Source organism: Nicotiana tomentosiformis, chromosome 8 (genome assembly GCF_000390325.3).
Source record: "Nicotiana tomentosiformis chromosome 8, ASM39032v3, whole genome shotgun sequence".
Taxonomy (NCBI): Eukaryota; Viridiplantae; Streptophyta; class Magnoliopsida; order Solanales; family Solanaceae; genus Nicotiana; species Nicotiana tomentosiformis.
Genome location: NC_090819.1, coordinates 113,349,266 through 113,376,323, shown reverse-complemented (window position 1 = coordinate 113,376,323; position 27,058 = coordinate 113,349,266). Strand labels below are relative to the sequence as shown.

Here is a 27,058-nt window from a genome sequence, read left to right as displayed (position 1 = left end):
AACATGGAAGATTATTAACCTTCTGCTTTATTTGTTTGACTGATTTACTATGATCATCAGTCCATGCTTTCGGATTTTTTTTTAATCTTTCATAAAGAATTGATGTATCCTTAGCAAGGTCATTTATGAAAGGAGCAATATAAATAAGGCTTCCTAGAAACCTTTGGAGTTGAGTCTTATCAGTTATGACATCAGGAAATTTGGATGCAAATTCAATGGTTCTTTAGATCGGAACTATTTTTTCATTTTGAATATTATGACCTAAAGTTATAATGGCAATAATAATAATAATAATAATAATAATAATAATAATAATAATAATAATAATAATAAAAATAATAATAATAATGCTTTCCTTTGTTTTTCTCTATCGTACTGAGAACACATTGCTTTGTTTCCTCTTCTTTTAGATTGTTAAGTGTTGAGCACATCCCAATTGTCTATATCGAGGTAGTCATTGGAAGAAGCCTTAGGTATTTCCAGGCTTAATTTCATTTAATTATCTTTTAATTTCACTAAAGTCACTTAATTATTTCTTAACTTTTAAAATAACTAAATTTTATCATTGTTGTAGACATGTAATTTTTGACCCTCCTTAAAATTTTGCACCTTTTAGTGTTTAAATGTTAATTTTAGATTTAATATTGATATTTTAACTTTTAGTTCATTTTATGTATTTGGCCAAGCTATTGGATTTTTCTAGTTTCTTCTCCAAGATAATCACTTGGATTTTTCTAGTTTCTTCTCCAAGATAATCACTTAGGCTGAAATATACATTCACTCATACATAAAAAAAAAAAAGAAAAAAAAAGAGAGGTAGTGGGAATAACACTTTGAGAGAAAGGGAGTATTTTTGGGAGAGAGAGTTTGAGTGGAGGCAACACTTTGAGGGGGGAGAGAGGATTTTAAAGAGTGATATAGAGAGGGTGAACGGACAGAAACAATAATAACAATCCAATAAAATTGTACTAATGGGGTCGGGAGGGGTGAACGGACAGAGAAAGAGAGAAAAAGCTCATCCTCTCTATTGAAACAATTTTTCCTTTTAACTTTGTTAAAAAATATTTTTTTGATAGCATTTCATTTTTAATCTGACCACTAGAGTATAAGCACAAGATCTTTTTCTATGAACCGAACCTAACTATGTAGTAAATCCCAAAACCAGCCCTGTCTCCGCACCGAAACCCCAGCGAAAATCAGTCCGAGACAGGAGTTAAGAAGCAATGAAATCCAAAAAAACGCACCAAAATCAGCCCCAAAACCCTAGGAGGACAGCCCCAAACATCGCTCAAGCTCTGTTTTCGCGAAAGATTACGTGAGAAAGGGTCGAGTTCGAGTTTTCCGTTGAGGTCGCCGACGAGTTTTTCTCCGGTCGAAGGTTCCTGTTTGGTCGAGTTAGATTGCTGTCCATTTTATTCGTTGTATACATTGCCGGAGTTACCTTTAATTGAAAAAGCTCAACATTGAGGTTCATCTCTTCTATCTCACTCTCTGCTTGAAATAAATTAATGGTTGTTTGGTTATCTGATTCATGTTCCTCTGTGTTAGTCTATGTCTAAAATGAATTTAAACCTAATTTTTTGTCTGACTCTCGTTCCTTTTGTGCTTGACACTCTCTGTTGGCAGTGACATGTCAATGAGGAAGGGGATTTTAGTTTGCTTAATTTAGTTTCACATTTGATAAGTATACGTCTTAAAATTTGGAGTAGGATTTGGATTAAATTCATTTAAGTAACAAAGTGAGTTTGATTTGAGTTCTTAAATTAATAGGTTCAATAATATAGAACTTAATTGCTTGGATCTGTTAAACTTGAATTTTCTGAAATTTCCGTATTAGGAGTATAGATCAGTTTAGTCTATTCATGGGCAGTTCCTTAAGCTTAATGTCTAGATTTTTGTTTGTTGGAAATGTTTGGATGCAATGTTTGCTCGATAAATGGCCAAAATATCACGTGAACATTCGTATGCCAAGATTCTTAAGCAAAAATGAAAGAAATTAAGTGGTTTGAAGAAGGAGACAATAACAGTAAGTTCTTCCGCACTGTTATCGGGGAAAGGATGAGAAGGTTGCAGCTGCACAAGATTAAGAACCATAGGGGCAACTGGATACAGGGGGAGAGAAGATCTCAAGGACTGCTATCAGGCACTTTAAGAAGCTCTTTAACTTGGAACCAATCACTATTAATAGTTCAGTTCTGCAGTGTATCCCAAGGTGTATATCTAATGAAGAGAACTTTCTGTTGACAATTATTCCAGAAGAAGAGGAGATTAAAGAGGCAATCTTCAGTATGAATCCATCTAGTTCTACTGGACCGGATGGATACGATGGTACTTTCTATCAGAGGTGCTGGGATATAATTAAAGAAGATGTCGTTGCATATGTTCAGTACTTTTTCAATGGAGGCAATCTTACAAAGTTCTTTAATCATACTTGCTTAGCATTGATACAAAAGATAGAATCACCAAATACTTTCTCGGATCTGAGGCCCATAAGTCTATGTAATTTCTCCTGTAAGATAATTTCCAAAATCCTTTCAACAAGATTGCTGCCCAGATTAATCTCAGAAAACCAAAGTGGTTTCATCACTGGAAGATCTATAATAGAGAATGTATTGTTGGCTCAAGAAATTATTCACGCAATAACCCAGCACAATAGAGGGGGCAACATGGTGATCAAAGTGGACATGGAAAAGGCGTGTGATAGGGTGGCTTGGAACTTCATAACTGAGGTTTTAAGGAAGTTTGGCTTTGCAGAGGAATGGATCGACTTAATTTGTAGACTTATTTCTTATGTTTGGTACTCCATCATAATAAATGGAACCAGGAAAGGTTTTTTCTCCTCAAGTCAAGGGCTAAAACAGGGTGATCCACTATCTCCGTCTTTGTTTGTTCTGGGAGCTGAAGTCCTCTCGCGGATGCTGAATAAACTGTTTCACAACACCAATTTCACTCTTTTCTCTATGAATCTTAAGGGACCTGTTCTGAATCATCTTGCCTATGCGGATGATGTAGTCATTTTCATGGATGGCAACAATATTTCCTTAAAATTGATTATGACAGAGTTGAAAAGATATGAAGAAGTTTCTGGGCAAATGGTTAACCAAGGTAAAAGCTTCTTTTTGAATGATCCAAAGGCTTCTGCCTCAGAGGATTAACCGTATAAGATTTGCAATAGGTTTCAAGAATAGGAACTTCCCTTTCACATATTTTGGGTTGTCCTATTTATATTGGAAGAAAAAAGATTGAATATTTTGATGGGCTGGTCACTAAGGTAGGAAAAAGATTATGTGGATGGCATGGTAAGATGTTGTCACATGGAGGTAGAATGGTCCTGATAAAGCATGTGCTGCAAACTATCCCTATATATACATTGGTTGCATTATCCCCTCCCAAAGGAACTTATAGGATGATAGAGAAGTACTTTCCAAGATTCTTTTGGGGCTCTAGTAGTGAGAAAAGCAGACACCATTAGAGCTCATGGAGTAATCTATGCTACTCTAAGAAAGAAGGTGGTATTGGGATTAGAAGATTAGAAGAAGTTGGCGAAACTTTTGTGTTTAAAAGATGGTGGAACTCCCTTTTTCTTCTTTACTTTTTTGTCTTTTGTGAAAGACAAAGTGTCCCTCATTGGTTATGAAGAGTCTTTTTCTTCCCTTTATATTGAATTCCTCTTTGTTGGACTTGTAAAGAGCTAGTAAAAGGGAGCGGCCTCGCGCACATGAGAAATTGATCCTGAAGGCAAAACTGGTCAATTTGCCCCCTCCCCCTGCGCGCGAGATATACGTGAAGCCTAACCCAAATCTGATTTTGCTAAAGTTATTTCATTTTTTGAGCTTACCAGAATATAAACAGCTACCTTGTAGCAGTTATACTCTTTTATTTTTCATAACCCCCAAGTTAATTCTCCTTCTTTTAACAACTCTAGCATCTTATCTATATTAGAAGCTGCTTTGTGTAGTTTTTAAACACAGAAAAACACTTTCATCTTCTCTTCTTCTTCAACCGATCGGACCATTGGAACTTAACCGCTTTCTGAGTCAATTTAGTCAACGGAGAGTCAAGAGTAGAAAACCCCTCCACAAACTTCCTGTAATACCCTGCTAAGGTCTAAAAAACTGCGAATCTCGGTTTACGCTGTAGGTCTAGGCCAATTCTTTACTGTTGAAATCTTTTGAGGATCAACCTTAATTCCTTCTCTAGAGACAACATGACCCAAGAATGTGACAGATTCGAGCCAAAATTTGCACTTTGAAAACGTCGGAAATGTTTCGCGGTGGTTAAAGTACTAGCAGGTCAAGTAGGAGAAGTAGAGGTTGAGAAGTTGCTTAAAGGAGATGATTTAACCAAAGTAAGAGTGACAGATTAGCATATGGATTATGTAGAATGGTTTGGAATCATGATAGAATATGATTTAGCCTATAGACTTTACTTGGAATGATGGTTACTATATGGAGAAAGATTGAATATCGCAGAAAAGAGTTTGTTTGAAATGAAGAAGGATGTGAAGATCTGATTATCATTTCAGGCGCAATATGACTTGAGTTCGGAAGGTATTGATGTCAATTGGTAAAGTGCAGACTTATACAAATGGTGGGCGAGCATGAGCTCAGGATAATTTACTGATTACGTAGTCGTTGCACCCAGTGCAATGTCTTTGGAAGATGTCAGTAAAGAATTCCACATGTGGGTTATCTCCTGTGAGTAGTTAGCGGTGGTAGGATGTTGATGAAACTTCTGCGAGAAATATTAGTTGCTACCTAGTGAGAGGTCGAGTGTGTGACTTTGGCTGGTGATTCAGAATGTTCATGAAAAACTTAACAAAAGACTTCGACAAGTTTGGCGGGTTAACGATGCAAGATCTTGGTAATTGATAAGGAGAAATCCTTGCGGGTTCTAATTTTATATAATTGTAGCTTAAGGCTAAGTGGGGGAGCCTGCTATTGACAATTTGATTTCATGGTTATGTATTAAATTTTAGTTTTGGTCGGAGACATACTTGTGGATCAGTTATGACTTTTAGAGATGGAGATCGAGGATGACCCGAGTAAGGAGATTCCTGAATACAGGTTATATGGAACTTCATAGAAATATGAAAATTATAGAACGATTAAGTTGTTATTTTGAAGGATGTAGTGCACACGAAGTATGAATTTGATTGGTCGTGTTAAGAAAGGTATACTTATTTGAGTGTTGACTGTACTAAAGGAACACATGTCTTTCGGCCCATTCGGGGCGGAGTAAATTAGATTTGAGTAGAATGGATGACTATCGAGAGGGTTCTATATCACTAGAATCAGTTACTTACATTGGATGGTGTCGGGACGTGCGATAATTCTATTTGACTATGGATTCTACATTTCAGTATAAGAAAGGAAAGAGGAACAATTTTAAATTCGCATAAGGTATTTTCAGAGTGAGTGCTACGGTTGGAGTATTTATGAATGTGCTTAAGAAGAATACAATGGCTTATGGGCCTTAGGGCGATGTGGTTTTATGTTAGGATGTCTTTTAGTGAGCTTTGGGTAAGGATATTAGTGTTTTGACAAGGAGAAATGTCAACTTGAGGGTGATTCAGAAGAAACTCGGAGAAAATAGGACAAATGGGTAACATGCTGGATCAATATGGTAATGATATGCTTGGTTCTTTTGGTTCTTATGATGATGTGGGACTTTACGGGTGTTTTGTGGCAATACTCTTAGATTCGGCAACTTGTGTGGCTTGGTGGAGTTGGAGGAATTCAGCTCTGATAGTTTTGTTATGTGCAAATGGATTTCAAAGTGTTCATGACAGTTTCTACCATGGTTTGAACCGAATATTTTCTATCGGTGTATGAAACGTGTTGTGTATTCTGATTTCCTCCTGGAAAGGACCAAGAGAGAGGTTTCTAACTAATAAGGTATGTAATTTGCTGGTGATTCAGAGTTGATAATGGGATTCTTGTGCTTGTCACATGATGGAATAATAGATGTGGTGTGTTGTGCGGGATTAGAATTTACATGTACAAAATGACAGTTCAGTCTTGAAGAGAAGGTAATGAATATTGGAAAGCATGGTCAGTTTCAGATATTTTGATTAATGTTATAACTGCTCGGTAATTCCTGAGGCGCATTTCAGAAGGCGGATTGTGTTTTGACTTACGGATGTTCATCGGTATTGCAGTACTCACCTGGTTGATAGACTGCTGATATTCAAATTATTTCTATGTGACACAAAAGAATTATGAAAGTATTCCTCATGGGAAGATCGTGAAGGGAAGATGTGTTAGTCATTCTAGTGCTGGAGTTGAGATCAGTTATAGTGATTCATGTGTTCGATGAATTTGGAGACTGAGAGTTCTCAGAAGCATATTGTTTCAGGGTTGCGACCTGTTTGAGGTGAGTATTTTATTTAAACTAAGTGTAGGCACTAGTTGCATTAATTATTTACAATAGCTATGCGCTATGGGTGCGCATATATGTGAGGTTTGAGCCCATGTGCGGGCATTAGAGCAAGTATTCATACTCGGAGGAATGCTTAGGCTATAATATGCCTAGAGTTTACTATTAAGTGTAAAGTTGTAATGTTTCCCGTATTCGTACCTTTGTTGAGAACTATCTGGGCTATACTTGAGGTTACAAAGAAGATGATTCCCTAAATAAACGGGGTAGTTACTAATTATGTGTAAAATTCCCGATTTGAAGTGTGATAGTAGACTTTGCACATGCTTGCACTATGGCGTGCTATTTATACCAGTCCAGGAGCATGAGAATCTTATTTCATTATCATATACAGTGTACTTGTTTAATTACTCATGTATGATATGCTGGGACTGGAGGCCTGTGACCATGCCAGGCGGTTCATATTATTGGCACGTGAGTTGTCCGTGCCGTGTGTGGGAATTTTATTTCTTTGATAATTTATCGAATTTCATTGCTTTCCTTCCTCTATGATAAAAATTACATGAGCAGCGTATTTGAGGAATTGTGTACATGAGCCTACGATTATCCTCTTCACAAAATTGGAGGGGTTAGTTGTAACATTGTGGTTGTGGTGGTGCTTGTTGAACTTACAATATGGTTCCCTTCCTTGAGACATCTCCCAGATTTGGTCACATGGATTGCGCAGTAGTGGCTGGAGTTATATTGATGTGGCATGTCTGTGGGATAGTTGTGTTTATTAAAATAAGGTCAATGGACCTAGAATGGGTACTATCATGTTTGATTACAGTATATTCATAAGGATAATATTGAAAGTCGGCTTAGGAATTTGCTATGGTTCTTGTCGAAGGAGAGGGAGCTCCACAACTGGTGGATATGATGAATGATTACGAGTTTCTACGTGTTTCTTTTATTATCAACAGTGTATGAAGGTGTTGGGATGAGTTTTTGTTAGATATGGGGCTTAATGCTAGTACTTGGTTGGTTTGGAGTAGTTATTGTGATCAGGAATGGTACTACGAGCGGGCAAGTTGTGTAATATGTTGGGTGATTATATCTGTGATTATAGTTATAGATCGATGCAGCTTGTCCAGACTCATACAGTGTGTAAATGTAAGATTCGTGTCATGAAAAGAAATTTTGAAGGTTGGGAATTGAATTTCAAGGTTTTTGGTCTAAGGCTAAATTAAGGATCTCCAGTTGTATTGTGTTAGCAGGCCTATGTGGAATAGGGTGACGTGGGATCACCCTCGGGTACGCGTGTGGTAAGATGGAATAGTAATTTGATGTCTTGGAACAACTCTTGGCACGTATGAGGACAAACGTATGTTTAAATGGGGGAGAATGTAATGACCCGACCGATCGTTTTGAGTATTATAACCCCGTTCCCCTATTTATTGCTCAATTTATTCCTTACAGTTGATTTATGACTTATCGGGTTAGTTGATTCGGGTCCGAAAAGATTTCTGAGTGAAATGAGACACTTAGTCTCCTAATTGAAAATTTTAAGTTAGAAAAGTGACCGGATGTGTACTTATGTATAAAAGACCTCGGATTTGAATTTTGATAATTCCAATAGATCCGTATGGTGATTATGGACTTAGGATCATGTCCGAAAAATTATTTTGAGGTCCGTGGTGGAATTAGTCCTGGAATGCCGAAAGTTAAAATTTTGGGATGTTTGACCGGGGGGTTGACCTTTTGATATCGGGGTCAGAATCCGATTCTGAAAATTGGAATACCTCCGCTATGTCATTTATGACTTGTGTGCAAACTTTGAGGTCAATCGGACGCGATTTGACAGGTTCCGAAGTCGTTTCTAGAAACTTGAAATTTCAAAGTTCATTAGGCTTGAATTGGGGTATGATTCGTGGTTTTAGCGTAGTTTGAGGTGATTTGAGGGTTCGACTAAGTTCATATGATATTTTAGTACTTGTTGGTTTATTTGACTGAGGTCCAGTGGGCCTAGGGTGAGTTTCAAATGGTTAACGGATCGAATTTTGGACTTGGAATTTTGCTGAAGTTTTTCTGGTATACTGTCTGGTTTCCTTCTACGCAATTGCGTAGAAAGATCCGCGATCGCGTAGGGTTAATTGGGACTGCTGAGTTTTTGTTCTATGCGATCGCATGGGGAGATTCGCGATCGCCTAGCTGGGAAGAGAGAACGCATCGCGAACGCATGGGCAAAACCGCGTTCGCGAAGAGGAGGTAAGGCAATTGGGGTTCGCGAGCATTGTTCTATGCGAACGCGTGGGCTGTCCGCGAACACGTAGGCCTGGGAATCTTGTGCTTCGCGTTCGCGTGTGTTATGATGCAGTCTTTTAGAGAAGTTTTAGGGGAAGTGTATTTTGGTCTTCGCGATCGCATAACCTAGTACGCGATCACATAGGGTTATTTTGGCAGTGGAAATGTTGTGCTTCGCGATCGCGTGACTTGGTCCGCGATCGCATAGAAGAGAGGTCTGGTCAGAAAGTTTAAGTTCTGAAAATGGGACTTCGTTCTATTTTCCATCTTTAACGATTTGTAGCTCGGATTGAGGCGATATTTGGGAGATTTTCAGAGAAAACAATGGGGTAAGTGTTCTTAACTCAATATTGGTTAAATTACCCGAATCCATGGTTGTTTTTGTCAATTAATTGGTGAATTAAGTTGGAAAAGTTTGAAAACCCTCTTGGATAAATTTGAGGATTTGAGGGCCGAATTGTTATCGGAATTTAGTAATTTTAGTATGGTTAGGCTCGTGGTGGAATGGGAGTTCATATTTTGTAACTTTTGTCTAGTTTCGAGACGTGTGCCCCGCGGGCGATTTTTGGAGTTAAAATTCGGATTTTTATGAAAACATTGTATTTTCATATTAATTTCAATAAATTTTATTGACTGAAACGAATTATTTGTGACAAAATTCGAGGCATTCATAGGGCGATTTGTGAGGCAAAGGCATAGCAGAGTAAAGAATTTCACGTTTTGAGGTAAGTAACAGTTTTAAATCTGGTCCCGAGGGTATGAAACCTCGGAAATTGGTATCATTTGATTACTTTAGAGGTGACACACATGCTTAGGTGACAGGCGTGTGGGTGTACACCGAGGGGATTGTGAATTGATCCGTCCCGTGAGACTGTAAAGTTAAATAACTTGTTGTTAGCTATGTCCTCTCTATGTGTTGTGGAAATTTGACTAGAAACCATGTTTAAGCTATATGTTGGTACTGTTAGGACCCACAGAGGTCGTGTACATGTTGAATTATCTGCTTAAATTGTTATTTTGTACTCAGTCACAGTTTACTTGATTATTTTATCTCATTCTCTTATACTATAGCACGTGAGTTGGCCGTGCAGCACGTGAGTTGGCCGTGTGGATCCTTATATTATACTATAGCACGTGAGTTAGTCGTGCAGTAAGTGAGTTGTCCGTGCGGATCTTTATATTATACTATAGCACGTGAGTTGGTCGTGCAACACGTGAGTTGGCCTTGCGCATCCAGATATTTATATTATGGCACGTGATTTGTCCGTATAGCACGTGAGTTATCCGTGCAGATTATAGTGCTTGGGCTGTAGGAGCCCCTCCGGAGTCTGTACATCCCCAGTGAGCACAGGTACCCATTGAGTGTGAGTGTTGAGGGCTGAGAGCCGAGTGGATGAGCTGTTGTGATGAGTTGAGTGTCTGTTGCTTGAGAGGCTGTACTTGCTTTGCATTTTTTGTTGCACTTGGTTGCTATCTGTCATTGTTGTGAAATCTCTGAAAGAATTTATATCCGGATTATATGAAATTGAACTGTATAAAATTGATTTGACTTAAACTGCCGGATTTGAAAGCATGTCTATTCTTTGCTGGAATTACCGAAAGTGAACTATAACTGTGTAGCTCATCATTATCTTCAGTTCCTTAGTTATTATTGTTACTTGCTGAGTTGATTGTACTCATACTACATACTTGCAGATCCAAGTATTTATGGACATATCGGGTATTAATTCTCTCGCACAGTTGATTTTTTAGAGATTTAGAGGTAGCTATCGTATTTTGCAGACCTTGTCTATCCTTCCCTATCTCCTTATTTACTGCATTTGGTCTCGGACTATTATGGATCATTTTTTTCAGACTTGTATTCATATTAGATGCTCATGTACTCAGTGACACCGGGTTTTGGGAGTGTTTATATATATAATTGTGAGTTTTTCTTCCGCTAAATTTAGATATTATATTTTCAAACTTAAAGGATATGGTGGTTTGTTGAGATTGTCTGCTTGCCTAGTATTGAGATAGGCCCCATCACGACGGGTGAGATTTTTGGGTCGTGACAAATCTTGAAGGGGATGGCAACTCTAGCTATTTCCACAAAATGATAAAAGGTAGAAGGAAAAGACTTTACTTACATAGAATTAAAGGGGAGGGAAACCAATGGATTGAGGGGGAAGATGATATATCGGAAGCTGCTATTGACTATTATAAAAATATCTTCTCTCAAGAATCTCAGAGAACTTGATTTACAATTTATTGATAGAATTCCAAAGATTATTTCTGACGAGGACAACAATTTCTTAATGGATACTCCAACTATGGATGAAGCTAAACAGGAAGTATTTGACATTAATCTGAGTAGTGTAGGGGGTCCAGATGGCTTCAATGGAAGCTTTTTTCAGCATAATTGGGATATTATTGGGGAAGACATTTATCATATGATTCTAGAAGTGATAAATGGAAAAGAGATAAGCAAATTTATATCACATACTTGTCTTATTTTGATACCTAAAGTTGATAATCCTCAGTCTTTCTCTGATCTCAGACCTATAAGCCTCAGCAATGTAACCCAAAAAATTACCACAAAACTCCTAAACCATACTCTCTAGACTGTTTTCTAATATTATATCTCCTAATCAGAGTGGATTCATCAGAGGGAGATCCATTGGGGAGAATATTCTCTTGGCACAAGAAATTGTCAGCGGGATCAACCAGAAGCAAACAGGGAACATTGTAGTCATCAAATTGGATATGAATAAAGCTTATGGCAAATTATCATGGACTTTCTTATGTGGAGTTATGAGGAAAATGGGTTTCTTTGAACAATGGATCCATATAGTTTGGAATCTTATAGCTAATATTTTGTATTACATTATCATAAATGGAAAGAGATATGATTTCTTTAAATCAAAAAGAGGGCTGAAGCAAAGGGATTCTTTGTACCCATCCCTATTTATTATTGCCGTCGAGGCTATTTCTAGAGCTTTGAATGCATTGCATGACAATGAAGATTTCATAGGATTCTCTATGCACAAAAAGACCCCCAGATTAATCATTTGGCTTATGCAGATGATCTAATCATTTTCACCTCTGGTAATATTAGGTCCCTGAAAATGATCAAGAACATTTTAGCAGATTATGAAAAATCATAGGGACAGAAGGTGAATTCAAAGAAAAGTTGTTATCTTGTGGGATAGAATTGTACTCAGGAAAGGATTAGAATTATTGAGCGACACCTAAGATTTAGAAGGGAATATTTTCCTTTTGAATATTTAGGTTACCCAATTTATTATGGAAGGAAAAAGATCCAATATTTCTTTGTGATGATTTATAAATTTATTCAAAGAATCACAAATTGGCAGGGACAATTCCTCTCTACTGGAGGCAAAGACATATTGATCAAACATGTTCTCTCAGCTATAACTATGCATATTCTTTCTATTTTCCAACCCCCAAAAGCTGTATTTAAAACTCTTGAAAAATACTTTGCAAATTACTTTTGGGGACAACAGGAAGGTAATACAAAATACTATTGGGTAACATGGAATAAGTTATGCTACCCTACTGAGGAGGGAGGAGTCGGCTTCAGGAAGTTATATGACATCTCCAAATCTTTCATAACTAAATTGTGGTGGCTATTCAGGACACAAAATTCTCTGTGGTCTTCTTTTCTTAAGGTTAAATATTGTATTAGATTACATCTAGTGGCTAGAAAAGGAAAAGCCAAGCAATATGGACCTTGGAAAAGTTTGATGGATATTAAGAAAGATATAGAGCATAAGATTCTATGGAGGATCCAAAGGGGTAATTTTTCTTTTCTTTGGGATAACTGGACGGGTTTGGGAGCCATTGCTAATATTTGTAATTGTGATGTACCCCATAGTCACAGTAGTGGAGTTCATATTTGACAATAAATGGGACATTGCTAGGTTATCTCGGTGCTTTCCACATCATCTAACCAAACATATCAAAGGGATCAAATTTGACATATCACATAAATTTGATCAGGCAATATGGTCTGAGTCTACTGATGGAGAATTTACGTGCTCATCTGCTTGGGATATTTTGAGACAGAAATAAGGCATTACTTTTGTTAACAAAAACCTCTCCCACAATGCTATTCCTTTTAAAATTTCTTTCTTTAATTGGATGCTATTAAAGAATAGACTCCCTACTGATGATAATATCAATGGTTACCTTTATCCCTCTAGATGCTACTGTTGTGATAATCCTATAAGTGAGGATGTGGAACATATTTTCAGAAAAAGCAATCTTAGCAAGAATATTTGGAATGTCTTTAGAAATCAATTTGGAATTAATGACTCTGGAGGGGGAATTAGACATGCCATGCTAGGATGATGGTTTGCTAACTTTAAAAATCCTATCCAAAAACTTATGCTACATGTTATTTGTGATGACCCAAAAGGTCATCTTATATTTTAGAACTCGAATTTATACTCTTAAGCCTTAAAAATCTCATTTTTACCTTTTTCGATTTGCGTGTGCAGTCCGGGCAGGTTTCCAGAAAGATTTTACGTTGAAAACTAATGAAAATAAAACTTTTTGCCTTAAAAGTTGATTTTAATGGATTTCGGTCAATATTTTTGGTAAACGGGCCTGGATCCGTATTTTGACGGTCCCGGTGGGTCCATATCAAATTATGGGACCTAGGCGTATGCCCGGAATCAAATTCATAGGTCCCTAGCTCAAGTTATGAATTTTTGATAAAAATTAAAAGTTTGAAAATTAATTATTTTTAAGAATTGATTGATGTTTGGCATTGTTAGTACCGGGTCCGTATTTTGGTTTCGGAACCCGGTACAGGTTCATTATGATATTTAAGACCTGCCTGAGATATTTGGTGAGAAACTGAGTTGATTTGACGTGATTCAAACCTTCGGTTGAGAAAATAGTAATTTTAAAGTGTTCTTGAGAATTTCATTCGATTTGGTGCTAAATTCGGAGTTCTATGTGTTATTTTGGCGATTTGATCGCACGAGCAGGTCCATATGATGTTTTTAGACTTGTGTGCATGTTTGGTTTGGAGCCCTGAGGGCTCGGGTGAGTTTTGGATAGGTCACGGGATGTTTTGGATTTTGGAAATCTGGTATTTTGCTGCAGCAGGTGTTCTGGCATGTCCTTCTTCGCGTTCGCGAAGGTACTCTCGCGAACGCGAAGAGTAAACTGGGCAGCTGAGGATTTCTTCTTCGCGAACGCGAAGGCTTGGTCATGAACGCGAAGCGATGGGGGCGTTACCTTTCGCGAACGCGACAAGCCCATCTTGAACGCGTAGTGTTAGGCACTGGGAAGGGGCAGCCAACCTTTTATTCATCGCGAACGCGAACAATGACTCATGAACGCGAAGACCAGGGAAGGGTAGCCTACGCTAACGCGAGCACTGTCTCGCAAACGCGAAGGCTTGGCATCCCATACACTTCGCGAACGCGACAGTTCTCTCGCGAACACGATGAACACTGTCGCCCAGCACTTAACAGAACCCAAAAACAGGATTTTAGCCAAAAACTCATTTTTCTCAAAAACCAAACGGTGAGGCGATTTTTCAAGAGTCATTTCTTCCCCAAATTATTGGTAAGTGATTCTAAACCATTTTCTTTCAATTACCCATTACATTTCTCGAAGTTTCAACCTAAATCTAATGTTTTTATGGTAGAATTAGGGGTTAGGGTAGAAACTAGGGATTTCAGGAATTTGGAAATTTAGACCTCAATTTGAGGTCGGATTCCAAAACTAATTACATATTCGGGCTCGGGGGTGAATGGGTAAAAGGATTTTGGTCCGAACCTCGGGTTTTGACCAAGCAGGGCCAGGGTCGATTTTTTGACTTTTTGGAGGAAATTTTGGGAAATTTAATTTATGAAATATAATTGATTTGTTTAGCAATATTGATTTTATTGAGTCATTTTGAATAGATACGAGTGGTTTGGAGGTGAATTCCAAAGGAAAAGTTGTGATTGAGAATTAAATGGCCTTCGGAGCAAGGTAAGTGTTGTGTCTAACTTTGGCTTGAGAGAATAGGTATTGTGTGAGTATTTGCTACGTGTTTTGTTGTTGAATACGACGTATAGTTGAGGTGACGAGCATATATATGTTGTGGTCGAGTCATAGCATGCGAGTGAAATTCCATTTCTTGCAATTTGTAGTCTTAAATCTTGTTATCCATGCTTATTGTTGTTGTTGAAATGTTGAGAGACTTGTATCCGGTTCCACCAAGGTCGATAAAATTATGAATATTGATTCGAGGTCGAGATGTTAAATTGTGAAAGTAATCATTGATGAAATATTAATTTCTTGTGAAACTTCTCTCTATCCGTTGTTATTGATTCTGTGAATTGTGAGGAAGAGTGTAACGCACGAAGGGTGATGCCGTGCATAATTTAATTATATTGTGAGGAAGAGTGTAAAGCACGAAGGGTGATGCCGTGCATAATTTATTTATATTGTGAGGAAGAGTGTAAAGCACGAAGGGTGATGCCATGCATGATTTATTTATATTGTGAGGAAGAGTGTAAAGCAAGAAGGGTGATGCCGTGCATGAATTATTAATATTGTGAGGAAGAGAGTAAAAGCACGAAGGGTGATGCCGTGCAGTCTTATTTGTTATTTGGTGAGGTTGAGAGTAAAAGCATGAAGGGTGATGCCGTGCAGTTTTCCTTGCTGTCTTAATTGCTCAATTCGTTTAAGGATTTCCGGTTTAATTCTGTCTTTTCATTACTCTCACTCTCTATATTGTACTCCCCCACTGTATGTTCCCTTCCCATTATTTCTGCATTATTTCTTTATTTACTGTTGTTGCCACTAGTATGATTATACTGTTCAGGTTATATGTGAGTGTCTTGTCCTAGCCTCGTCACTACTTCGCCGAGGATAGGCTCGACACTTACCAGTACATGGGGTCAGTTGTACTGATGCTGCACTCTATACTTTCTGTGCAGATTTTGATACCGGCTCAGGATGATCGAGATTTGCTACTGGTCCACTTTCCGGAGACTCAAGATAGATCTGTCGGCGTTCACAGACCTTGAAGTCCCCGTCTATCTTTTATGTCCTACTGCTTTCTTTCATTCAGACAATTATTTTTCTTTCAGACTAATACTTGTAGTAAATTTTAGAATGCTCGTGAATTGTTACTCCAGATCCGGGTGGTAGTAATTAATACAATTTTATGATATTCTGCACTTATTATATTTTATCTTAGTTAATTATTGTTATTTACTGAATGGAAATAAGGAATTGGTTTAACGATTTTTCTAATGTTGGCTTGCTTAGCAAGTGAAATGTTAGGCGTCATCACGGTCCCGTCGGTGGAAAATTTTGGGTCGTGACAGTTGGTATCCGAGCACTAGGTTACTTATGTCTCACGATTCACGAGCAAGCTTAGTAGAGTCTGGAGGATCGGCACGGAGACGTCTGTGCTTATCTTCCAGAGTCTATGAATTTTAGGAACAAGTTTCACTTCTATTCTTCTCTGTCGTGCAATTTTGCTTTCTCAATACTGATTGAACTCTTCTACTCTTATTCTCTCGCAGATGGCGAGAACACATACCGCTTCCTCCGCTGAGCAGCAGCCAGAGTCTCCAGTGACAGCTCCTATGTGGGGCAAAGGTCGAGGCCAAGGCCGTGCCAGAGGCCTAGGTAGGGGCAGGGCTCAGCCTAGAGCCCGAGCAGCAGCCCCAATAGTGGAGCCTCAGATAGAGCTTGACGAGGAGGTTCCAGCCCAGACTGTTCCTGCCAGACCAGCTCAGGCTCCGGAGGGGTTCATTGCCACCCCAGTACTTTAGGACGCTTTAGTCCCTTTGGTGGGCCTTATGGAGAGTGTGGCCCAGACTAACGCATTTCCCATGGCACCAGCAGTCTCTCAGGCTGGAGGAGGAGCCCAGACTTCTACCACTCCCACTCCAGAGCAGATAGCTCCCCAGTATCAAGCTCCAGCAGCTCAGCCAGTTGGATTAGTTCAACCGGTTATTGCGGCACAGGTCGGAGATGGGCCAGTTATGTCTTCTAAGGCCTTATAGAAATTAGACAGGTTTATCAAGCTCTTTCTTGTTCACTTCAGTGGTTCTTCTTCAGAGAATCCCCAGGAGTATCTTGACAGCTATCACGAGGTTTTACGGAATATGGGTATTGTGGATACCAATAGGGTTGATTTTGCTGCATTTCAAATGACTGGTTCCGCCAAGAAATGGTAGAGAGATTACTTGTTGACCAGACCAGCTGGGTCGCCTGCTCTTACTTGGGACCAGTTCTCTCAGCTCTTCATAGAGAAGTTTCTGCATATCACATTGAGAGAAGAGTGTCGCCGTCAGTTAGAGCGTCTCCAGTAGGGCAGTATGATTATTACTCAGTATGAGACCCGTTTTGTGGATTTGGCCTGTCATGCTATTCTCCTACTTCCCTCCGAGAGAGAGAGAGTGTGAGGAGGTTTATTGATGGACTTCCTCAGTCTATCAGATGCAGATGGCAAAGGAGACTGGGAGTGAGATTTCTTTTCAGGTGGCTGCTAATGTCGCTAGACGAGTCGAACTGGTTCTTACTCAGAGAGGTCAGGGGTCTGACAAGAGACCTCATCATTCCGGTGAGTTCAACGGTGCCTCACCTAGAGGCAAGAGTACTTTTGGTAGAGGGCATCCTCCCAGGCCATTTCATTCAGCGCTCCAGGCATCCCACGGTACCTCAGATGGTCGTGGCCCTCAGATGCATTATTCCGACCAGCTAGCCTATAGTGCACCACCAGCTCCTATTAGTGCACCTCCACTCTAGAGTTATCAAGGTGGTTATTCAGGTCGACAGGGTCAGTTTCAGGGTCAGCAGTCACAGCAGCCGAAGTTATGTTATACTTGTGGTGATCCGAGGCACATTGCTAGATTTTGCCCTCAGGCTACGAGTAGCTCACAGCATCAGAGTTCTCGTGCCATGGTTCCGGCACCAGTTGCTGCACCACCTGCTCAGCCAGCCAGAGGCGGGAGTCAGGCAGCCAGAGGTAGAGGCCAGACTGTTAGAGGTGGAGGTCAGGCCGTTAGAGGTGGAGACCAGCCAGCTAAAGGTCGTCCCAAGGACGTAGTTCAGGGTGGTGGGGCCCAGCCCCGGTATTATGCTTTCCCAGCCAGGCCTAAGGCTAAGTCATCTGACGCTGTTATCACAAGTACTGTTTCAGTTTGCAGTAGAGATGCTTCAGTTCTATTTGATCTAGGATCTACTTACTCCTATGTGTCATTCTATTTTGCTTCCTGTTTGGTTGTGCCCCGTGATTCTTTGAGTGCTCTTGTGTATGTGTCCACACTAGTAGGAGACGCTATTGTTGTAGATCGTGTTTATCGTTCATGTGTGGTCACCATTGGGAGTCTTGAGACTCATGTAGATCTTCTACTTCTCGATATGGTTGATTTTGATCTCATACTGGGTATGGATTGGCTGCCACCTTATCATGCTATATTAGATTGTCACACCAAGACAGTGACCTTAGCCTTGCAGGGGTTGCCTCGATTAGAGTGGAGAGGAAATCTTGGCCATTCTACCAGCAGGGTTATCTCTTATGTGAAGGCTCGGCATATGGTCGAGAAGGGGTGTTTAGCTTATTTGGCTTATGTCCGCAATTCTAGTGTGGAGGTTCCTTCCATAGATTCGATGACGGTCGTTCGTGAGTTTCCAGAGGTGTTTCCTGCAGACCTGCCAGGGATGCCACCCGACAGGGATATTGATTTCTGCATTGATTTGGCTCTGGGAACTCAGCCTATTTCCATTCTGCCATATCGCATGGCCCCACCAGAGTTGAAAGAATTGAAGGAGCAGTTACAAGTTTTGCTTGATAAGGGTTTCATTAGACCTAGTGTCTTGCCCTAGGGTGCACCTGTGTTGTTTGTGAAGAAGAAAGATGGATCGATGAGGATGTGTATAGATTACCGGCAGTTAAACAAAGTCACCATCAAAAATAAGTATCCATTGCCGATGATTGATGATTTATTTGATCAGCTTCAGGGTGCCAAGATGTTTTCAAAGATTTATTTGAGATCTGGCTACCATCAGTTGAGGATTAGGGCATTCGATGTTCCTAAGACAGCTTTTCGGACTCGGTATGGGCATTATGAGTTTCTAGTGATGTTATTTGGGCTGACAAATGCCCCAGCGGGATTCATGGATTTGATGAACCGGGTGTTCAAACCCTACTTGGATTCCTTTGTGGTTGTGTTTATTGATGATATCTTAATCTACTCCCATAGTCGAGAGGAGCATGAGCAGCACCTTCGGATCGTTCTTCAGACTCTGAAAGACAGCCAATTATATGCTAAGTTCTCAAAATGCGAGTTTTGGTTGAGTTTAGTTGCTTTCTTGGGTCACGTTGTATCAGCGGAGGGTGTTCAGGTGGATCCTAAGAAGATTAAGGCAGTTCAGAACTGGCCTAAACCCACATCAGCTACAGAGATCCGTAGTTTCCAGGGTTTGGCGGGCTATTACCGTCGATTTGTGGAGGGGTTTTCATCCATAACAACCCCGTTGACCAGATTGGCCTAGAAGGGTGCCCCGTTCAGGTGGTCAGACGAGTGTGAAGTGAGCTTTTAGAAGCTCAAGAATGCTTTGACTACGGCATCGGTATTGGTGTTACCCACAGGTTCAGGATCTTATATAGTATATTGTGAGGCATCTCGTATTGGTCTGGGAGTGGTATTGATGCAGGGTGGCAAGGTTATTGCATATGTCTCACGGCAACTGAAGGTTCACTAGAAGAATTACCATGTTCATGATCTAGAACTGGCAGCCATTGTTCACACACTGAAGATTTGGAGGCACTATCTTTATGACATGCCATGCGAGGTATTCACTGATCATCGGAGCTTGCAATATTTGTTTAAGCAAAAGGAACTCAATTTGAGGCAGAGAAGGTGGTTGGAGCTATTGAAAGACTATGATATCACCATATTGTATCATCCTGGGAAGGCTAATGTGGTGGCCGATGCTTTGAGTAGAAAATCAGCTAGTTTGGGTAGCCTTGCATATATTCCAGTAGGTGAGAGACCGCTTGCATTGGATGTTCAGGCTTTGGCCAACCAGTTCGTGAGGTTGGATGTTTCTGAGCCCAGTTGTCTTCTAGCTTGTACAGTTGCTCGGTTTTCTTTGTTTGAGCGCATCAGAGATTGGCAGGATGACGATCCTCATTTACTTGTCCTTAGAGACACAATGCTGCACGGTGGTGCCAAGCAGGTTACTATTGGAGATGACGGAGTTTTGAGGGTGCAAGGTCGTATCTGTGTGCCTAATGTGGATGGACTTCGTGAGTTGATCCTTGAGGAGTCCCACAGTTCCCAGTATTCTATTCATCCGGGCGTCGCCAAGATGTATCAGGACTTGAGGCAGCATTATTGGTAGAAGCGAATGAAGAAGGACATAGTTGCCTATGTAACTTGGTGCCTAAATTGCGAGCAGGTAAAGTGTGAGCATCAGAGACCTGGTGGTTTACTTCAGAGGTTGGATATTCTTGAGTGGAAGTGGGAGCGTATCACTATGGATTTTGTTGTTGGACTTCCATGGACTCAGAGGAAGTTCGATGCAGATTGGGTTATTGTGGACAGGCTGACTAAGTTAGCGCATTTCATTCCTATGGTAGTTACCTATTCCTCTGAGCGGTTAGCAGAGATTTATATTCAGGAGATCGTCCGTCTTCACGGTGTGCCCGTGTCTATCATTTCCGATCGAGGTACGCAGTTAACCTCGCACTTTTGGAGGGCAGTTCAGCGTGAGTTGGGTACGCGGGTTGAGTTGAGCATAGCATTTCATCCTCAGACAGATGGGCAGTCCGAGCCTACTATTCAGATCTTGGAGGATATGCTCCGCACTTGTGTTATAGACTTCAGAGGATCGTGGGATCAGTTCTTGCCCCTTGCAGAGTTTGCCTACAACAATAGCTACCAGTCGGGCATTCAGATGGCTCCTTATGAGGCATTATATAGTAGGAGGTTTCGGTCGCCGGTTGGGTGGTTCGAGCCGGGAGAGGCTCGGTTGTTGGGAACAGACTTAGTATAGGATGCCTTGGATAAGGTCAAGATTATTCAGGATCGACTTCGCACAGCTCAGTCCAGGCAGAAGAGTTATGCCGACCGTAGAGTTCGTGACGTTACATTCATGGTCGGAGAGAGAGTGTTACTTCGGGTATCACCCATGAAGGGTGTAATGAGGTTCGAAAAGAAGGGCAAGTTAAGCCCTAGGTATATCGGACCTTTTGAGATTCTGGAGAGAGTGGGGGAGGTGGCTTACAGGCTTGCGTTGCCACCTAGTTTAGCAGTTGTTCATCCTGTATTCCATGTGTCCATGCTTCGAAAGTATCACGGCGATCCGTCCCATGTGTTAGATTTCAGCTCTGTTCAGTTGGGCAAGGATTTGACTTACGAGGAGGAGTCGGTGGCAATTCTATCCCGGCAAGTTCACAAATTGAGATCAAAGAGTTACCCTTCAGTTCAAGTGCAGTGGAGGGGTCAGCCTATTGAGGCAGCTACTTAGGAGTCCGAGTCCGATATGCGGAGTAGATATCCCCACCTTTTCACCAGCCTAGGTACTTTTCTATGTCCGTTCGAGGACGAATGGTTATTTTAGAGGTAGAGATTGTAATGACCCAAAAGGTCATCTTATGTTTTAGAACTCGAATTTGCGCTCTTAAGCCTTAAAATCTCATTTTACCCTCCTCGATTTGCGTGCGCAGTCCCGGCAGGTTTCCGAAAAGCTTTTACGTTGAAAACTAATGTAAATAAAATTTTTTACCTTAAAAGCTGATTTTAGTTGAGTTCGTTCAACATTTTTGGTAAACAAGCCCGCATCTGTGTTTTGACGGTCCCGGTGGGTCGGTATCGAATTATGGGACCTGGGCATATACCTGGAATCAAATTCGGAGGTCCCTAGCTCAAGTTATGAATTTTTGATGAAAATTAAAAGTTTAAAAATTAATTGTTTTTGAGAATTGATTGATATTTGGCATTGTTAGTATCGGGTCTGTATTTTGGTTCTGGAGCCCGGAACAGGTTCATTATGATATTTAAGACCCGTCTGAGAAATTTGGTGAGGAACAGATTTGATTTGACGTGATTCGGACCTTCGGTTGAGAAAATAGTAATTTTAAAGTGTTCTTGAGAATTTCATTTGATTTGGTGCTAAATTAGGAGTTCTAGGTGTTATTTTGGGATTTGATCACGCAATCAGGTCCGTATGATATTTTTAGACTTGTGTGCATGTTTGGTTTGGAGCCCCGAGGGCTCGGGTGAGTTTCGGATAGGCCATGGGATGTTTTGGACTTTGGAAATCTGGTATTTTGCTGCAGCATATGTTCTGGCATGTCCTTCTTCGCGTTCGCGAAGGTACTCTCGCGAACGCGAAGAGTAAACTGGGCAGCTGAGGATTTCTTCTTCGCGAATGCGAAGGTTTGGTCGCGAATGCGAAGCGATGAGGGTGTTACCCTTCACGAACACGACAAGCCCATAGCGAACGCGTAGTGTTAGGCACTGGGGAGGGGCAGACAACTTTTTCTTCATCGCGAACGCGAAAGATGACTCGCGAATGCGAAGACCATGGAAGGGTAGACTACGCGAATGCGAGCACTGTCTTGCGAACATGAAGGCTTGGCAGCCCATACACTTCGCGAACGCAACAGTGCTCTCGCGAACGCGATGAACACTATTGCCCAGCTCTTAACAAAACCCCAAAATGGGATTTTATCCAAAAACTCATTTTTCTCAAAACCCAAACGATGAGAGGTGATTTTTCAAGAGTCATTTCTTCCCCAAATTATTGGTAAGTGATTCTAAACCATTTTCTTTTAATTTCCCATTACATTTCTCAAAGTTTCAACCTAAAATCTTGAGTTTTCATGGTAGAATTAGGGGTTAGGGTAGAAACTAGGAATTTCGGAAATTTTGGGATTCAGACCTCAATTTGAGGTCGGATTCCAAAACTAATTACATATTCAGGCTCGGGGGTGAATGGGTAAAAGGATTTTGGTCCGAACCTTGGGTTTTGACCAAGCGGGGCCAGGTTCGATTTTTCGACTTTTTGGAGGAAATTTTGGAAAATTTAATTTATGAAATATAATTGATTCCTTTAGCAATATTGATATTATTGAGTCATTTTGAATAGATACGAGTGGTTTGGAGGTGAATTCCAAAGGAAAAGTTGTGATTGAGAATTAAGTGGCCTTCGGAGCGAGGTAAGTGTTGTGTCTAACTTTGGCTTGAGGGAATAGGTATTGTGTGAGTATTTGCTACGTGTTTTATTGTTGAATACGATGTATAGTTGAGGTGACGAGCATTTATACGTTGTGGTCGAGTCATAGCATGCGAGTGAAATTTCATTTCTTTCAATTTGTAGTCTTAAATCTTGTTATCCATGCTTATTGTTATTGTTGAAATGTTGGGAGACTTGTATCTCCACCAAGATCGATAAAATTATGAATATTGATTCGAGGTCGAGATGTTAAATTGTGAAAGTAATCATTGATGAAATATTAATTTCTTGTGAAACTTCTCTCTATCCATTATTATTGATTCTGTGAATTGTGAGGAAGAGTGTAAAGCACAAAGGGTGATGCCGTGCATAATTTAATTATATTGTGAGGAAAAGTGTAAAGCGCGAAGGGTGATACCGTGCATAATTTATTTATATTGTAAGGAAGAGTGTAAAGCACGAAGGGTGATGCCGTGCATGATTTATTTATATTGTGAGGAAGAGTGTAAAGCAGGAAGAGTGATGTCGTGCATGAATTATTTATATTGTGAGGAAGAGAGTAAAAGCACGAAGGGTGATGCCGTGTAGTCTTATTTGTTATTTGGTGAGGTTGAGAGTAAAAGCACGAAGGGTGATGCCGTGCAGTTTTCCTTGCTGTCTTAATTGCTTAATTCGTTTAAGAATTTCCAGTTTAATTCTGTCTTTTCATTACTCTCACTCTCTATATTGTATTCCCCCACTGTATGTTCCCTTCCCATTATTTCTGCATTATTGCTTTATTTACTGTTGTTGCCACTAGCATGATTATACTATTCAGGTTATATGTGGGTGTCTTGTCCTAGCCTCGTCACTACTTCAACGAGGTTAGGCTCGACACTTACCAGTACATGGGGTCGGTTGTACTGATGCTGCACTCTGCACTTTCTATGCAGATTTTGATACCGGCTCAGGTTTATGGAGATTTGCTACTGGTCCACTTTCCAGAGACTCAAGGTAGATCTATCAGCATTTACAGACCTTGAAGTCCCCGTCTATCTTTTATGTCCTACTGTTTTCTTTCATTCAGACAGTCGTATTTTTTTCAGACTAATACTTTTAGTAAATTCTATAATGCTCGTGAATTGTGACTCCAGATCCGGGTGGTAGTAATTAATACAGTTTTATGATATTTCGTACTTATTATATTTCATCTTAGTTAATTATTATTATTTACTGATTGGAAATAAGGAATTGGTTTAAAGATTTTTCTAACGTTGGCTTGCCTAGCAAGTGAAATGTTAGGCGCCATCACGGTCCCGTCGGTGGAAAATTTTGGGTCGTGACATTATTCCCCTTCTAATTAATTGGCATATCTGGAAGGCAAGATACAGGAAAAAGTATGATCAAGAAATAATCTACATCCCTAAGGTAGCACATTCCATTTGCCATGATGACACTATAATCATTCACAAACAGTTTAGACAGGTTGATGTAGCCTCCAATTGGAAGAAACTTTTGTCCATTTGTGAAACAGCTTAGCCAAAGCTCAATATCATATGTGCCACCTGGAAACTCCCTCAGCGTGGTATGTTTAAACTTAATACTGATGGATGCCCTAAAGGTAATCCAGGTAAAAGTGGTGGTGGAGGTATTATTAGGGGACACCAAGGGGAGGTGATAGATGCATTTGCAACTCTTTTTGGTATCTAGACTAATAATGCTGCAGAATCACTAGCTTTATGTGTCGGTCTTAAATGGTTCAAGGATCAAAGAATTAACAAGATCTGTATCGAATTAGATTCCTTGTTGGTGGTCAACTAGGTTAATGGAAATATAAAACCTTCTTGTAATTTAAGGCACAACATGAGGAAATTCAAAAAATCATGATAAACTTTGAGGCGTTCCACGTCACACATTGCTATAGAGAGGCTAATAGGGTCGCGGATGCACTGGCTAAAGAAGGATCAGAAAGAACCAGTACTAAATGGTATTTCTCTGCTCATGAACTTCCATGTCAAGCTAGAGATCCATGCTTTATGGATAAGGATCAATTAGCAAGCTTTAGAATAAGAGCCTCCAAGACTACTTTTGTATATGATGCTTACTAAGTTAACTATGTTGTTGATTTTTGTCCTAGGTGTAGCATTAACATGCATTATGGAGAGAACTTTTTTGTTGTTTATTGTATACTCTCCACCTTATTTTACTTTTCATAGCATCGATTTTTTGCAAGCTTACTGTAAAGAGTTGGGCATGTCCAATTCTTATCCATATTCTAAGGAGGATAGGTTTTATGTCTCTCTCCTTCATGTCTTCAGCTTTTGGTGATTGATCTACATGGTAGGGTTAATGCCAAACCCCTCGTCATTACAAGACGGCTTATATAAAAAAAAAAAAATATAAAAAAAAAAACCCTCATGAAGCTCCAATAAACTAATGGTACAATAATAAAAAATTGAGTGGTAAATTTAATTTTGTTTTTTCCTCGCAGAATTCAAACATGTGGAGTCTACCAATCATTTCAAGCTGGAACTTGCAATTTCAAATAATATAGGAGCAAATTTGAACCCTCTTACAGTTACTATAAAGTAGACATTATGCATAGAGTAAAAAATACCACGATAGAATATAGCTTCGGTTGAAATGGAAGGAGTACGGGTCCGATAGAGTATGGCTCTGACAACTTGAAAGGCTCGGATCGGCTAAAATTAGTGTAGTCCGATCTACTCTTGAATGATGACCACTTCTTTGTGGCTAATAAGTTCAATGCACTCATTCCCTTTTGCTCATGTTCTTCCGCAAGGCCAGGATATCTGGATAATATGCTTATTGCCAAACCTAAATATAATTACAATTACTTAATTTGATTAAACAGAATATGAAATTTATATAACAGTACTCTTTCGTATTTAATCCGTTTTAAAAAAGATTGACACATTTTATATTTCTTGTCTAACTTACGGTAATGTTCACCATCAATAGCAGCGTGAAGAACAGTGCAACCGTCATTTCTCTTAGCAAAGCAATCACTCCCAAAATCCTCCAAAAGTATAAAAACTTCATCCTTCCCATATTCAGCTGCAATGTATTAATGGCGTTTCCCCAGCTCCATCCTTTAAATGAACTAAATCATTGTCTTGCATTAGCATAATTTCTGCCACCTCCTTCTGTCCATATCTGTTCAAAGTTATAATTAAAGTAATTGGAAGTGGATTTTCTCTATAAAAAAAATATATAATGTCAGAATAAGTAGAGAACCGTGAGTATAAATCTTACGGCAAAAAAGAATATGGCTCGTACATAAAAGATTATGTTGAGAAATAATTGAATAAATAAAAGTTTACCATCTTTAATTGTTTAAAATTTTTAAATCGATGTGATGCCACACATTTTAATAATACCTAGCGGCTTCGTGCAATGCTGTACATCTTTTGACATTCTTCTTTCTAAGTGCTTCTATACTAAGAAGACCTTCAATAAGTGCTCTAAAAGCAAACATTTCCTTTTATGGCCAGAAAGTGAAGAACTGTGTCACAACGTTGGTTTAGTGATATGAAACCTTTTTCTCTCACCAATGCAAGACACACTTCTATATCATTATCTGATGAAAGCATGTAAGCTTTTGAGAAAAATATTTCTTCTGTGGTTATAACTGCCATATTAGGATATATAGTACTTTCCCAATTTTTTATTTCTACTATAAAGTAGTATTTGTTTCTGTTTCTAGTGGTTTTGCTAGGTTTTCTGTACTAAAATAATGTTGGTTTCTTATAAATAGTTGTTAGGAGGTATGGATATTCCTAACAAGGCTCCTTATAACAAGAAAAGAATAAAGTGTCATTTACTATAGTCTTTGTAATAATGATAAAAGCAACGGTTCATCACTTTAAGTTATGTCTCTCCAAATCAGGGCGGACCTACCTATGAGAGGGGTAATCGGAACCGTTAACCTCGACAACAATAATGTATGTATATCTCTTGTATATTAATGTACTAGTTTTTGGATACGTGCAATGCACATATATCCCATACTAATTCGTACAAACATTATAAAAATATCAGTGTGCGATGAGTTGCAGAAATTAAAGAGGGAAAATGCAAGCTCAAAATTAATAAATGGTGAGCCTATGTGCTCAATTTTTATTATCATTGTAAGCACAAATATATAGAAAAATTAATATCAAATGAATTTGAAAAGTAATGTTCG

At 39.6% G+C, this 27,058-nt stretch overlaps 2 long non-coding RNA genes across 2 annotated transcripts; one reads left to right on the top strand and one right to left on the bottom strand.

Moving 5' to 3' along the window:
* Positions 1-573: 573 nt before the first annotated feature.
* On the top strand, positions 574-15,860 carry LOC138896944 (uncharacterized). The gene is made up of 2 exons (XR_011410573.1): positions 574-1,468; positions 15,609-15,860. It is a non-coding gene; the product is annotated as an uncharacterized lncRNA (long non-coding RNA).
* A 9,525-nt stretch (positions 15,861-25,385) lies between these two features.
* On the bottom strand, positions 25,386-26,553 carry LOC117279527 (uncharacterized). The gene is made up of 3 exons (XR_004509945.2): positions 26,253-26,553; positions 25,813-26,028; positions 25,386-25,689 (listed from the first exon to the last, which is right to left on the bottom strand). It is a non-coding gene; the product is annotated as an uncharacterized lncRNA (long non-coding RNA).
* Between the last annotated feature and the right edge of the window lie 505 nt (positions 26,554-27,058).